The sequence below is a fragment of the Pristiophorus japonicus genome, chromosome 8, assembly GCF_044704955.1.
Source record: "Pristiophorus japonicus isolate sPriJap1 chromosome 8, sPriJap1.hap1, whole genome shotgun sequence".
Classification (NCBI taxonomy): Eukaryota; Metazoa; Chordata; class Chondrichthyes; family Pristiophoridae; genus Pristiophorus; species Pristiophorus japonicus.
In genome coordinates this window covers 209831950-209848030 of record NC_091984.1, presented here as the reverse complement: position 1 = coordinate 209848030, position 16081 = coordinate 209831950, and the positions used below count along the sequence as shown (strand labels likewise).

General features: G+C 43.7%; 1 protein-coding gene across 2 annotated transcripts in view; it reads left to right on the top strand.

Annotated features, from left to right (window-relative positions):
• Positions 1-16081, top strand: part of dtx1 (deltex 1, E3 ubiquitin ligase) — a 330151-nt gene that overhangs the window by 128613 nt on the left and 185457 nt on the right. The gene's annotated exons all lie outside the window — the stretch shown is intronic.

The following is a 16081-nucleotide window of genomic DNA, read 5'->3' as shown; positions in this document are numbered from 1 at the left end:
GACCTTAGCCTGCCTGTAAACTCCCCTATATAGTGACAATACACCTTTATTTGTGACAATCGGAGAGCAAAAGCTTTACGGTATTAATTTCAGGGCACCTTGATATAATTTAATTACAAAGAGAAAGTCTGTTTTAGAATCCAAATGGAAACTCTGCAATCAGGCCACAGTTCATAGGATGACAAGAAATAACAATGATGGAAGAAATTATTACTTTTTGCTTTTTGAATTCAGACACTCGGAAAACTGAAACCACCATGTGAAAGTCTGCAGGCCCCTCGGAGTGCACGAGTTCTCCCAGAACCTGGCTCACGGAGGTCACCGAGCAGGCAGCGGCCTCTGCTTTTTGTTCTGGGCTGGGTTCCAAATCTGGCCTCTGGAGGTGAAGAGCAGGGAATGAGGCTAATGTCTTAATCTGTTTGCCAACCAATGCCCTACCTGTAGTCTGTCCTTTGACAATCCTTTTAGCTTATTGCTTTGTTGATGCTCGTCAAAGATGTAATTTTCAAGGAAGATTGTGCGTAGACGCTTGCACCATTACAATGTGACTGCGATAAACACCTATTCTGCTTTCTAAAGCACTTTAATAATACAGAAGAAGAATATTTTTCTCCCTTATCAGGAACTTTAGTGATGATACAAAATGTGCACATTCTGGAGTGGATTGGTGTCTCGAGTTGCAGCTTGAGGATGACCGTGAAAGTGCGCTTATTTAGAGGAGTGAATACTTTGCTTATGTTTGCAGCTTTTCTTCAGCTGCATGACAGTTTGGCTTCAGGACCACTTTATAAAATGCTTGAATCAGACCCACTAATAGCTTCAGCCACCCTCAGGCTGCAAGATCTCAGAACGTTTACTCCACGATAAGGAAGCTGTTAAAAGAACCTGATGTACGTTATCTGTCCTACACAGAACGAAAGGGAGAATATTAAGGATACTCTTTGCTCTCTAATTTGAATGTCTTTCACAAAGCTGTGATGCTGGGACGATTGGAGCTTTCAAGACTGGGATTGTTAGATTTTTATTGGGTGCAGTTTTGGTCTCCGTATTTAAGAAAGGATATATTTGCTTTGGAGGCTGTTCAGAGAAGGTTCACTAGGTTGATTCCGGAGATGAGGGGGCTGAGTAGGTTGGGTCTATATTCATTGGAGTTTAGAAGAATGAGAGGAGATCTTATCAAAACATATAAGATAATGAGAGGGCTGGACAAGATGGATGCAGAGAGTATATTTCCACTCATGGGAGAAACTAAAACAAGGGGGCATCATCTCAGAATAAGGGGCCGCCCATTTAAAACTGAGATGAGGAGGAACTTCTTCTCTGAGGGTTGTAAATCTGTGGAATTCACTGCCCCAGAGAGCTGTGGAGGCTGGTTCTTTGAATATATTTAAGGCGGGGACAGACAGAGTTTTGAGCACTAAGGGAATAAAGAGTTATGGGGAGCGGGCAGAGAAGTGGAACTGAGTCCATGATCAGATCAGCCATGATCTTATTAAATGGCGGAGCAGGTTCAAGGGGTCAAATGGCCTACTCCTGCTCCTATTTCTTGTATCCTTGTGCAAGTGTATCATTCCTTGTGCAAGTGTATCAAAGGAAATGGAGTTGAGTTACAGATCAGCCATGATCTAATTGAATGGCGGAACAGACGAAAGGGGCTGAATGGCCTACACCTGTTCCTAAAGCACTGCTGATATCTGCATTAGGATCAATTGAAAGTTATAATATCTTCTGATAACACAAAAGTGAAAGCGATTAGACTGATGTGATTGGGTGATGGGAGTAACCAGTTATTAACTTTAATGAAGAGTGAGTGAAAGCTGCTGGGGTGTGATAAAGGCTTCCAAATAGCAGCTCCACAGAGCTGTTAAAACAACCCAGGCCTATCTGGTGGCACAGTGGGTTAGTGAATCAACATGTTGTGCTGTCATGTGGGTATCATTAGATTGTGGGAATCTCTGATCCCCGGCCAGGTTGGATTCACATGAGCTGACTGTCAGTTTGAAGGATAAACAGATATGACCAATTGTATCTCTAATTAGTGTCAGAGGTGGCTCAGTTAGTAGCACTCTCGCTTCTAGATTAGAAGGTTGTGGGTTCAATTCCCATTCCAGAGCACAAAATCCAGGCTGACACTCCGTTGCAGTACTGAGGGAGGAGCCATCTTTCAGGTGAGGTGTTAAACCAAGTGACTTCTAGTGTCTGCCCTTGTAGGTGGATGTAAACGATTCCATGGCACTATTTCGGAGAAGACTATAGGAGTCCTCCCTGGTGTCCTGGCCAGCATTTATCCCTCATTATGTGGTCTGCTGTTTGTGGGAGCTTGCTGTGCTGACTACCGAGTTTCCTACATTACCACAGTAACTACACTTCAAAAAGTACTTTATTATCTGTGAAGCACTTCGGGACGTCCTGAGGTCATGAAAGGCGCTTTACAAATGCAAGTCTTTCATTTAATTAAAGGGCTTGCTGTTTTTCTCAGTTATAGTTATTGTGGAAAATAAATCTATGAATTCACATGGCTTTATTTTTTAAGAGGTTTGGACACAGGAGAGTCACTCTGTCTGTAAATAGCCATGCGTTGACATAAGTCAAATTCTTAAAGAACAGTTACCCCCCCTAACAATTCCAGATAAACTTTACCTCAATACTTAGTGCCTCATAACTGTGAAAATACTCCTGCTCCTGTGTTGGAAACTTAAAATAAGTTCTTACTGTTCAGTCTAGCTGGCCTCTTGTGCTCCAAAGCACTAGGTTTGATGATGGGTGTGCTCAGAGTTGTGCCTGAATGATGGGATAGGACTTAAATTACTGGTTATATCAGAGGGTGAAGGGTTCATGTATTGAAGAGGCATTTGAAAGAGGTAGAAGAATTTTGGAAAGGAATTCCTGAGTGTTGGAGCCTGATGATAGAAGATTCTGCCACCTATGGTGGAACCAGGTGGGGTGGGGCGGGAGGGAGGGGGATGGTGGGGGGGTAGGGGGGTAGCGGGGGGGAGTACGCACTGTAGAGAGGAGGGTGTGAGTCAATATAAAGGGCTGACCCTACTGTATGCTGTGAAGTAACGTGATGGCCACACAATCTCATCACTTGAAGTCATTATTTTTCGTAAGTAGAAATAACACAGCAATCTGAGGCTATGTATTGCTCCAGGTAAAGTAACATTAATTTATAAGTGGCTAACATTGCCAATTTTGCTGGGTGTTTTGATGGAACAGCTCATATTAGTAAGGTATCAATCTGTTAGTATGGTACCGTTGAGCATTAGTGCAATCAGTCTCGCAATGTGGGATGATCACAGGTTTGGGTCTGACTCTATTAGTTCCCATCTGTGGGTCAAGTCCCACTCCAGACATTTAAAATCTAGGATGACGCAGTATAGAGGGGGTGCCGCACTGTCGGAGGTTGACGTAAAAGACCATGGTACTATTTAAAGAAGAGTAGAGAAATTCTCCCTGGTGTCCTGGCCAATATTTATCCCTCAACCAACATCACTAAAATACAGATTATCTGGTCAATATCTCACTGCTGTTTGTGGGAGCTTGCTGTGTGAAAATTGGCTGCCATGTTTCCCACTTTACAACAGTAACTACACGTCAAACTTTGGGAGTTCCTGCGGTCGTGGAACGCGTTGCGTAAATGCAAGTGCTTTCTTTCTTTAAGGGGTCAGGCCAGGCTTACAAAGAAAAATGGGAGAAAAACAGCAGAAAATAAGGGAAAAAGTATCCATAAAAAGTAGCTTAGAGAAAATCCACCAATTGCGGGACACTCAATCTCGAAGAAAGAGAAAGATAGTCTCACCATAAAACTCTCCACCAGAGATTGGAATCATGCAGCTAATGGAGAAGTGTTCAGCCCAGATTGCCCGAGTGTCTTAGATACATTGATGAGCATGACCACATGAGCAAAGTGATGAGCATTTCACCTGGGGGTAAAAGAATGGATACTGTTAGAGGTACCGGTTGCCCCCTCAGTCCTCGGCTCCTGTTGTGTCCCAGTGCATCAACAACAACTTGCATTTATATAGCACCTTTAATATAGTGAAACATTCCAAGGCGCTTCACAGGAGTCTTATGAGATAAAACTTTTGACATTGAGCATCAGTGTAATTCATTCCTTAGCTTTACTTTTCTGATGCTCGAAACTCAATAGACTCTAATTTTATTGACTGTTATTTGCCTCAGATAATGAATACTCTTTTATTTTTCTTTACATTGGCTTCTGTACGAAAAGCAGCTCATGTCCTTGCGTCCGGAGCACACAGTTGAACATGTGCTGACACTTTCCATTTCTGCCATCATCCTTGTTTATCTTGGCTCCATCATGAAGGAGAATGTTCTGTACAGCTGTAAAGTGCAATGTTTTTAGTGTCAGTTTGAAAGCAACAGGATGTGTCTCTTCGTGCTTGAGAATCACTGGGAAAGGGACTTGAGGATCCTGTTTTGACAGTTTAAAGACAGGCTGTGTATCTACGACAGGGTGTGCAATGTAGGTTATGACATGAGCGAGATAAAACAGACATGAGAGAGAAGGCCTGGAAAAAGGAGGAAAGAGAGAGCGAGAAGATATAAACAAAGAAAAAGAGGATCAGTCAGAACTCATCAAAGGCCACAGCGCATTCCTTTGTATTACAGACCAATGGGTATATTTTCCTCACTGTATAAAGGAAAAGAAAAATATCTTTGATTACATTGTCATTAGAATACAATAACAGTTTAAACAGTTCGAGAAATTCGGTCTCGCCTGCTTTGTGGCAGTGATGCTCTGGGGCACTACCTTTAGCGCTGGGCGATGTCTACCATCTCAAAGTGGGATATTCAGTTGTATCGCCACAAGAGGAGAGTGGGGCGCTAAGAGAATCGTTCCACGCTCCTCTTCGGGCGCTAACGGGCCCACTCAATTTTTGAGCTAGGATGCCGGTATCCTTGCACCTAAAGATGAAAAACAAATCCTGTTGAAAAATGAAATAAACCTCACCCACACTTCCTCACTACTGCAACAAATAAATAAAAGTTGAAAAAGTGAAACTTCAGCACTTAAACCTTGCACTCCGGACGATATCGCCCCGCGATCGTCTCTGGACCGACTGCTTTCACCTGCCGGTCTCGGCAACAGGCGCTACGGCAGGTGAAAGACGGAGGTTTGCAAACGTGGGGCTACGGGGGGGCGTTGCACACTCTAACATCACCGAGTGGGCAGCACTAGTGAGCACAGCGCAAGCTGTCAGTGCTGCCGCTAAACCTTCACTGAAGTTCGCGGCAGGCACTGACAGCGCGGCTCTCAGCAGGTGGTGCTTAGCGCCCGCTAACGGGTGGCACAAACCAACCAAATTTCTCCCCCTTAGAATCTAGGAACGCACAGCAGCAGAAAAGTCTATTGCAGTGTACCTGCCTAGCACCTACATGTAAAAATACTGGGGTAGATTTTGACTTTGTGTACAGGTATACAACATGTGATAGCAAATCGGAAGGCTGCTGTACACCTCTTCCCAACTTTTATTTCTTCGGGAGAGATGTAAAACAGGCTGTCGATTCGCGATCACCCATTTGACACTATCGCACAATGTCAAAATCTATCCCATGTTCTCTCTTATGCCTTGATTGCGAAAAGAACTATCTAGCTCCTTCTGGAATTCGTCAGTGCCATTTGACTTCGCAAAGCACAAATTCACTGACCTCTTTGTGAAGTAATTCAATCTAATCTTGTTCACCATCTCTCTTTCAAGCTCGAGTCCGTGCCCTTTGGTTACAGTGTTTGTGGTTCTTTAACTCAAGAGGAAAATAAAGGGGTGGAGCAACAAACTAAAAAGCCAAATAGGTAGCGGTCTGGAGATCACGTGGCTGAAGAGCCGGGTATTTTATACTTCGCACTGGGCTAACTATCTTACAACTTTCTTTTGGATTGACGAGGGATGACAATTAAACATGTTTCAAGCATTGTAACAGTTTCAGACAGAAGATCTTCGGTCTCTCGGGCCCACCTATCCACAGTATTCCGTTGGTGCATTACTAATAACCTTAAGTCCTGTTTGTTGACAAGAACCTCTCTAGTTCCATTTTAGCAACAGAAATGAAATAATGAATGTTGTAATTCTAAAATAAAATAGTAAATGTTTCCAACATACTGAAGACCCACCTCCACTTGTAAGAGAGATTGAACTGGCATAGTCAGGCCAGAGAACCTCCTTTCCAGGACTGACCACAAACAAAATTCCACCTGAAGTATTAACCTTCCTTCTTCAAATGTCTAACTGACTTGTGCATTTCCAGCATTTTCTGTTTTTTTAAAAAAATCATTTCTTTCCTTCACTTTTGCATAATGTTGGTTTATATGGTCTCCTCCAGCTGCTTTCATCAGGCTGTGAGCTTTGCCACAACTCTAGGCACCAACGCTGCTTCAGGTTTTAGTTGACTTGAGTCGTTGTCCAGTTTCAGATTCACATGGTCTCATAGAAAAGCAAAAAACTGCAGATGCTGGAAATCTGATTTAAAAACAAAAAATGCTGGAAATACTCAGCAGGTCAGGCAGCATCTATGGAGAGAGAAACAGAGTTAATGTTTCAGGTCGATGACCGTTCGTCAGAATTCATGGTCTCATGTTCTGCTTGGATGTGATGCCCTTCTCATGCTAGCCCTATAACTGAGAGGTGACCGCCTACTATTGACATGCTGGACAGAAACTCAGTTATATAGGCTATACGGCACAGAAACAGTCCATTCGGCCCAACCAGCCCATGCTGGCGTTTATGCTCCATTCGAGCCTCCTCCCGTCTTTCCTCATCTAAATCTATCAGCATAACCCTCTATTCCCTTCTCCCTCATATGCTTATCTAACCTCCCCTTAAATGCATCTATACTATTCGCTTCAACCACTCCCTGTGGTAGCGAGTTCCACATTCTCACCACTCTTTGGGTGAAGAGGTTTCTTCTGAATTCCCTATTGGATTTCTTGTTGACTATCTTATATTGGTGGCCTCTAGTTATGCTCTTCCCCACGTGGAAACTTCCCCACTCTATCAAAACCTTTATTAGGTCACCCCTCAACCTTTTTTCAAGAGAAAAGAGACCCAGCCTGTTCATCCTTTCATGATATATATACCCTCACATTTCTGGTATCATCCTTGTAAATCTTCTCTGCACCTTCCCCAGTGCCTCTATATCCTTTTTATAATATGGCGACCAGAACTGTACGCAGTACTCTAAGGGCTGGATTTTGAGCTTTGCTGATTTCGGGGCAGTAAAGTTTGCACCCAGGACTGGTTTGCACCTCATTCAATCAAATTGGGCAGCTGGGCCCCGAGTGTGGGTTGGAGCGCTAAGGGAGGTGTTTTCTTAGGGAGCGAAACCAGTCGGCCTGTGAACGCTCTGGGAGAGGCCTGGGGAGAAGAAAAACCCCACCAAAAACATTCCCAATAGCCCATGCCACCACAACATAAATCACAAAAAAAAATTTAAAGAAAAAACAATCCCACGTTTCTGAGGTTGGCATTACTTGCCTCGCTGCAGTCGGTATAGGTTGGACGGCTCACTGCCGGGCGTATGGATCCGATGGGACTCAAAAAGTGAGCTGGTGTTGCAACCGGGGACGTTGCACACTGGCTCTTCCGGGCGTTACTACTCTGCGGCCCCGCAAAACCGGCTGGAAGCTGCCCACCCGCCCAGAAGAGCTCGCCGCCTCCATTACCACCCCACCAGGTCAAAAACAGATGCACAAATCAGCGGAATATCCTCCCCATTGTGTGGTCTAACCAAGGTTTGATACAGGTTTAGCATAACTTCCCTACTTTTCAATTCTATACCTCTAGAAATGAACCCTAGTGCTTGGTTTGCTTTTTTATGGCCTTGCTAACCTGTGTCACAACATTTCACGGCTTGTGTATTTGTACTCTACGATCCCTTTGTTCCTCGACCACACCTCGACTCTCACCCTCTAAGTAATGTGACCTCCCTGTTCTTCCTACCTCACATTTATCTGTGTTGAACTGAATTTGCTAATGATATGCTCATTCTACATGTTTATTAGTATCCTCCTGTAATTTGTTGCAGTCCTCCTCTATTGACTATCGTCCCCCAATTTGGTGTCATCCACAAATTTAGAAATTGTGTTTTTGATTCCAAAGTCTAAATCGTTAATAAAAATGATTAACATCAGTGGTCGCAGCACTGATCATTGTGGAACACCTCTACCCAGCTTCTGCCACTGTGAATAGCCACCTTTTACACCTACTCTCTGCTTTCTGTCTTGAAGCCAGCTAGCTAACCATATTAGGCTTTGACTATGAATACACGGTAAATCCAACATTTTAAATGGGTACAGTAGTGCAATGGTTATGATACTGGACTAGCAATCCAGAGGTTTAAATCCCAATATGGAAAGATGTGAAGTTGAATTCAATAAATCTGGTAATATGAAAGTTGACAGATTGTTGTAAAATCCCAACTGGTCTACATGTGACTATAGTCCCACATTATCTGGTTGACTCTTCATGCTCTCTGATGTGGCCTAGCAAAGCCCTCCATTCTGAATAGTATCACAAGACAGGCCACCCTCTCATGACAATTATGGATAGAGTTAAAAAAGCATGCCATCGTCATCACCCCATTAAAGAAAGAAAGACTTGCATTTATATAGCGCCTTTCAAGACCTCAATGTCCCAAAGTGCTTTACAGCCAGTAAAGTACTTCAAAGTGTAGTCACTGTTGTAATTTGGGAAACACGGCAGCCAATTTGCACACGGCATTGTCCTACAAACGGCAATAAAATAAATAACCAGAGCATCTTTTTCAAGTGTTGGTTGAGAGATAAATGTTGGCCAATACACCAGGCGAACTTTTCTGCTCTTCTTCGAATAATGGCATTGGATCATTTACATCCACCTGAGCGGGCAAATGATTAAACATCTCATCCAAAAGGAGGTACCTCTGACAATTCTGCACACTCTCAGTACTGCACTGAAGTCAGCCTAGATCATGTGTTCAAATCTCTGAAGGGGGACTTGAACCGACTACCTTCTGACTCACAGGCAAAAGGTCCATCACTGAGCCCAGGCTGACACCTAAACAATCAAGGAATTGAAACAAAATATGTTCAGTTTTAATCCTTCTCCCAGTCTGTACATAATTGGGGAACCACTGCAGAGTAGTTAATAAACCTGACAGCAGGAGGCGTTGATGTGAATTAATAGACACAGTTAAAATGCCAAAAATCCTGATGTACACTGGGCAAATTGGTTTTACTTGTTGATTTACATTCATCAGACGGTTCTGAGGTTAACGCGCCTCTGGAAAAAAACTATTACAATTCACCAAGGTAACTGTGGGTGTAGTTCCTTATCATTTACTGAATGTAGACTTCTATTATAATTTCTTGGAGTTTAATTTCTCCATTATCTAAGCCTCTCTACTGAAAAGTGGTTATGTTACTGGACTAGTAACCCAAAAGCCTGGACTAATGATCCGGAGACATGAGTTCAAATCCCACCACGGCAGCTGAGGAATTTAAATTCAGGTAATTAAATAAATCTGGAATAAAAAGTTAGTATGGTGACCATTAAACTCATAAAAACCCATCTGGTTCATTAATGTCCTTTAGGGAAGGAAATCTGCCATCCTGGCCTGGTTTATGTGTGACTCCAGCAATGTGGTTGACTCTTGACTCAGTTGTACCAAACTGCTAGGAAAAACAATAAAAATAAAACCGGAAGGACCACCCAACATTGACCTAGAGCACTCGACACGACAAAGGCACACCTAGTCCAGTCGACCCTGTAAGTGACTCCTCAATAGCATCTAGGGACTTGTGCCAAAATTGGGAGAGCTGTCCCACAGACTAGTTGAGCAAAAGCCTGACATAGTCATACACAGAATCATACCTTTCAGCCAACGTCCCAGACTCCTCCATGTCCTGTCCCATCGGCAGAACAGACCCTCCAAAGGAGGCAGCTCAGTGGTATACAGTCGGGAGGGAGTGGCCCTGGGAGTCCTCAACATGAGGTCTCATGGCATCAGGTCAAACATGGGCAAGGACATCTCCTGCTGCTTACCATATGCCGCCCTCCCTCAGCTGATGAATCAAGACTCCTTCATGTAAGAAGAAACCCACAGACGTACTCTGGGTGGAGGACTTCAGTATCCATCAGCAAAAGTGGTACCACTACTGGCCGAGTTCTGAAGGACATAGCTGCCAGATTGGGCCTGCGACAGGTGGTGAGAGAACTAAAATGAGGGGAAAAACCTACTTGGCCTCGCTCTCACCAATCTACCTATCGCAGATGCTTCTGTCCATGACAGTATTGGTAGGAGTGATCACCGCATGGTACTTGTGGAGACTCCTGTCTTCACACTGAGTACACGCCATCAGCTCAAAACTGTGGGCCATCAGTAGCAGCAGAATTGTATTCCACCACAATCTGGAACCTCATGGCCCGGCATATCCCTCACTCTACCATTACCATCAAGCCAGGGGACCAACTCTGGTTCAATGAGGAGTGTAGAAGAGCATGCCAGGAGCAGCACCAGGCGTACCTAAAAATGAGGTACCAACCTGGTGAAGCGACTACACGCATGCTAAACAGCGGAAACAGCGTGCTATAGACAGAGCTAAGTGATCCCACAACCAACATATCAAAGCTTTGCAGTCCTGCCAAATCCAGTCGTGAATGGTGGTAGACGAATTAAACAACTAACGGGAGGAGGAGGCTCCATGAACATGCCCATCCTCAATGATGGCAGAGCCCAGCACGTGAGTGCAAAAGACAAAGCTGAAGCGTTCGCAACTATCTTCAGCTAGAAGTGCCAAGTGGCCTGCTCCTTAGGTCCCCACGCTCACAGAAGCCAGTCTTCAACCAATTCACTCCCCGTGATATCAAGAAATGCCTGAGCGCACTGGATACAGCAAAGGCAATGGGCCCCGACAACACCCCGGCTGTTGTGCTTAAGCCTTGTGCTCCAGAACTAGTTGCTCCTCTAGCCAAGCTGTTCCAGTACAGCTACAACACTGGCATTTACCTGACAATATGGAAAACTGCTCAGGTACGTCCTGTCCACAAAATGCATTACAAATCGAATCCGACCAATTACCAGCCCATCAATCTACTCTCAATCATCAGCAAAGTGATGGAAGGTGTCATCAATCGAGCTATCGAGCGGCATTTACTCATCAATAACCTGCTCACTGATGCCAGGACAACTTGGCTCCAGACCTCATTACAGACTTGGTTCAAAAGAGCTGAATTCCAGAGGTGAGGTGAGAGCGATTTGCCCTTGATATCAAGGCAGAATTTGACCGAGTGTGGCATCAAGGAACCCTAGTAAAATTGGAATCCGAGGAAAACTCTCCACTGGCTGGAATCATACCTGCCACAAAGAAAGATGGTTGTGGTTGTTGGAGGCAAGGCATCTCAGCCCTAGGACATTTCTGCAAGAGTTCCTCAGGGCCGTGTCCGAGGCCCAACCATCTTCAGCTGTTTCATCATTGAATGTTCCTCCATCATAAGGTCAGAAGTGGGGATGTTCGCTGATGATTGCATAGTGTTCAGTTCCATTCACAATTCCTCAGATAATGAAGCAGTCCGTGCCCGCATGCAGCAAGACCTGGATGACATTCAGGCTTGGGCTGATAAGTGATAAGTTACATTCGCTCCACACAAATGCCAGGCAATGATTATCTCCAACAAGCAAGTGTCTAACCACTGCCCCTTGACATTCAACGGCATTACCATTGCTGAATCCCCTACCGTCAATATCCTGGGGGCTATCATTGACCAGAAACTTAACTGGACCAGCCACATAAATACTGTGGCAACAAGAGCGAGTCAGAGGCTGTGTATTCTGCAACAAATGTCTCACCTCCTGACTTCCCAAAGCTTTTCCACCATCTACAAGGCACAGGTGAAGAGTGTGATGGAATACTCTCCACTTGCCTGGATGAGTGCAGCTCCAGCAACACTCAAGAAGCTCACACCATCCAGGACAAAGCAGGCCACTTGATTGGCAGCCCATTCACCACCTTAAACATTCACTCCCTCCACCACCGGTGCACCGTGGCTGCAATGTGTACCACCTACAAGATACACTGCAGCAACTCGCCAAGGCTTCTTCTACAGCTCCTCTCAAACTCGTGACCTCTGTCACCTAGAAGGACAAGGGCAGCAGGCACATGGGAACACCATTACCTCCAAGTTCCCCTCCAAGTTCTGCCATGAACTCATTGAATGGCGGTGCAGGCTAGAAGAGCCGAATGGCCTACTCCTGCACCTATTTTCTATGTTTCTAAGTCACACACCATCCTGACTTGAAAATATATCGCCGTTCCTTCATTGTCACTGGGTCAAAATCCTGGAACTCCCTCCCTAAAAGCACTATGGAAGTACCTTCACCACACGGATTGCAGCGGTTACAAGAAGACTGCTCACTACCACCTTCTCAAGGGCAATTGGGGATGGGCTATAAATGCTGGCCTTGCCGGCGATGTCCACATCCCGTGAATAAATTTTTAAAAAAATGGTAGAGGTGGATGCTTTTCTCTATGGTATCGATATTCGATTATAGAACTACTGTTCTGAACCTGTGACACATTATTAGTGAATTAGTGCAATAAGAGAACAAAAAAACATAGGAAATGTAAATTATAAGAGTAGGCTAAGTGAGTACCTAAAGTTGTGAGACCATTCAATTCAAGCATCATTAATGTTGTAATGCACTGATGCGTTACTGACAGTAGGCGAACATTTCAAAGAGGAAGGAAGGAAAGGAAGTTGGATATCTGCAACGCCAGAGTCACCAATGATCACTTCTGCAAGGCTGGGCTTAGATCCAGCATAGAGGTAATGAACCATCGACTGACGGTGAAAATTCTCCAGGGTAATCGATTCTAGTACTTTTACTCTCAAATTGTCAGGCTACGGGCTAAGAACATAAGAAATAGGAGCTGGTGTAGGCCATATGGCCCCTTGAACCTGCTCTGCCATTCACTAGGATCAACCAGACTGTCATACAAAGAATAGGACTATTGATCCACAGATATCCAAAGTTAACAATGGCTTGTGTTAAGTAATAAGGTGGCCAAATGTGACATGTCAGCAAAATGACTGACCTACGCTTTCCTCCTCCTCCATTTTGTTCCAGAATTGCAATGAATATTTGCTCTAGTATTTCGGAATATTCAGATAGCGCACTGAATGAAAACACACAGAAATACCGGAGCATTGATTATTTGTTGCTGGTCTGTCCCTAACATACCGTGCTCCGATTTAGAATTACGTTCAGTTCTAAGCAAGCCTTTACTAATTTAACCTGAAAAGATAAATTGTAATTTTTAATATTTGGACAGGAAATTTTGGTTTTCTGAGCTAAATTGGATAATCTGAGAGTTGAAATATCGAATACAAATGGACTTTGTGTTTCAAGAATGGTAAAGGGGGAGGTGGAGCTCCCATTTTATTTATTGCGATTCTGTTTTCATTGAGGCAGTAATGAGTTCTGAAAGTTCATCACACACGTTATAATTGCTATACAGCTCCTTTTAAAATACTGAGGTGTACCAGATTCAGTGTGCAAAATAGGCAGGTGCAAGTAGTTTGTCTATTGCACGCTACGGTCCAAGATTATTGTATACTTCGCAGAAATAAATCTAGGCTGACACTCCAGGGGAGTGCTGCACTATTTGAGATGTTAAACTGAGACCCCTCTGCTCTCTCAGGTGGACGTAAAAGATCCCATGGCACTGTTTCGAAGAAGAGCAGGGAAGTTTTCTCCGGTGACCTGGCCAATATTTATCCCTCAATCAACATAACAAAAAAGATTATCTGGTCATTATCATATTGCTGTTTGTGGGAGCTTGCTTGTATGCAAATTGGCTGCTGCGTTTCCTACATTACAACAGTGACTACACTCCAAAAGTACTTCATTGGTTGTAAAGCCAATGTCGGTTGGTCGGGAAAGGCGCCATATAAATCCAAGTCTTTCAAGTCTTTTATACAAATATAGCACAGTCCAGTATTGGAAAGCCTTTGTAGGTTACCTGTGGTAAGAACATTTCCATTGTGAGATTCATTATTTATTGCTGTTGAAAGATTTCTCTTTTTCATTCCCTCCTAACCATCCCTCCTGCGTTCAGATGATCTTACTAAAGGGGCTGGACCACTTAGCCTACCATTGCCTTTGTTCAGCAGCTAGGATGAGCTGTGCCGGGGCCAATAGATTCCCCTCCCTCTTTCTGTTGAATGCAGCACCGTGGCTCTGCACTGTGACTTGATTAAAATCAGCAACTCATCGTCCAGGAGAAACTTGGGCCAAAACCGCAGTGGACACTGGGATTGGAGCCTGAACCACACGCTCCCACCACCACCGTCTCCCCCAGTCCCATAAATTAAAAGTCTTTACAAAGAGAGCGGTGAGAATTTAGAATTCTCTGGCAAAAAATCTTTCTTTCAGCAGAGTCCATACATTCTTCTAAAACGGAATTATATAATTCCCTGAAAACGAGGAGTATTAAAGGGCATGAGTATGGGATTAGACCAGGTAGCTTGTTTGGAGAAAAATATCATGGTCATGATGCGCTGAATGGCCTCTTTTTTGTGCTGGAATATTCTATGATGCTATTTATACACCGGGTTACCCAGACCATGCAAGAGATTGAATTGTTCAGTTCGTCTGTAGCTATTGTGTTCAACAATATTTTACTGCGATTGCTGAAAAAAAACAATTTGATCCCATATCTATCTTGAGGAAACTGTTTAAAAATAATGTGTAACAATTGTAATGTTTATCTGCAATGTGTTGGAAGTTTCATTTACATTACAAATAAGGTGGGGAAATAAATTGTTTTTCTAAGCATCACGTTCTGACTGAGAAAGTAATTTTCTGCCCCCCCCGCCAACGCATTTAAAGTGACGAGGACATTTTCCAGCTGAATTCTTTTATTTGACTTCCTGCTAAACTTGCAGAAACGGTTTCAGAAAACACATTTGGGTGGTGAGGAGTGCTGAGTGATTTACTGGTCACGTGGTCCGTATGCGGTTTGTATAACCTGTCCAGTAGATTATCTCACCAAATATAAGAGAATACCACTTTCCCACAAACACACTGGAGCAAGGGGGCCGCTGGTTGTTACATATAGCAAGATTGTGAATGGGTTTGTGAAGCTTTCCTGTGTTTGATGTTTCAAGCAAAATTGTCAAGATTTTCACATTGTAGATTTTCACAAGCACATAGCGACCAGTAGTCTCACTGCTTTATTGGCTATTTCACTCTAAAATGTGGTGTCCACTACAAACTTTGACTTCATGGAAAATGAAGACACAGTTAAAAAAAAAGTGGACCTTCTAAGATTCACATCATAAAGGAGTTTTTTTAAAAAGACAAAACAAGTTATTGTATCTCGGTATCTGGAGATAGACACAGTTTAATATAACAGTTCAGTAGCTGGCTCACATATGTTTGTACAATAGGATTTCATCACTCTTTCTATGCCCATGATGGCATTTGAATAAAGAACCTTTGCCACGATCAAAGGTTTCTGGATGAGATGTGTTCTGCCAGCACATCCTGATGAATTTTCCTACAATGTCAAGTGAGATCCAAAGAAATTCGTCACTGCACAAACCACAACCCTCTGCAGATCTGTGTTCCATTTAAATGCTTAGATGGTAATTTAAACACTGTCTGGAGTTTTGCCCCAAAACGCTGCAGTGACTAAATAAAGGATCTGCGGAGCATCATTTTTATTACTTTTTTAAACTTTTTTTTGGTGAATTTTCCAACTGCGGGTTGGGAGATAGATTTTAAAATGCAATTTTCTGTGGCTAAGGTTTGGTTTTGGTTCCAAAATGAATGTTTCAGAAACACTTTTGAAAGTGTTATGCACAGCGCATCAAAGGTTCCCCACCCAGGCGAGAGTTGATTTCCCCCCCACCCTCCCAAAAAGAGAAACATCACCATTCAAAACTGCATTGCAGGACGAGGTCAATAGGTTGCTTGTAACAGTGCGTGGTGAGTCCCCTCTGCTGGCCAGTAGGTCTTGCCATGGCCTGCTTCCATTCAGTGATGATCACGGGTAAAAATGCCGTGAGATTTGAGCTTTCCT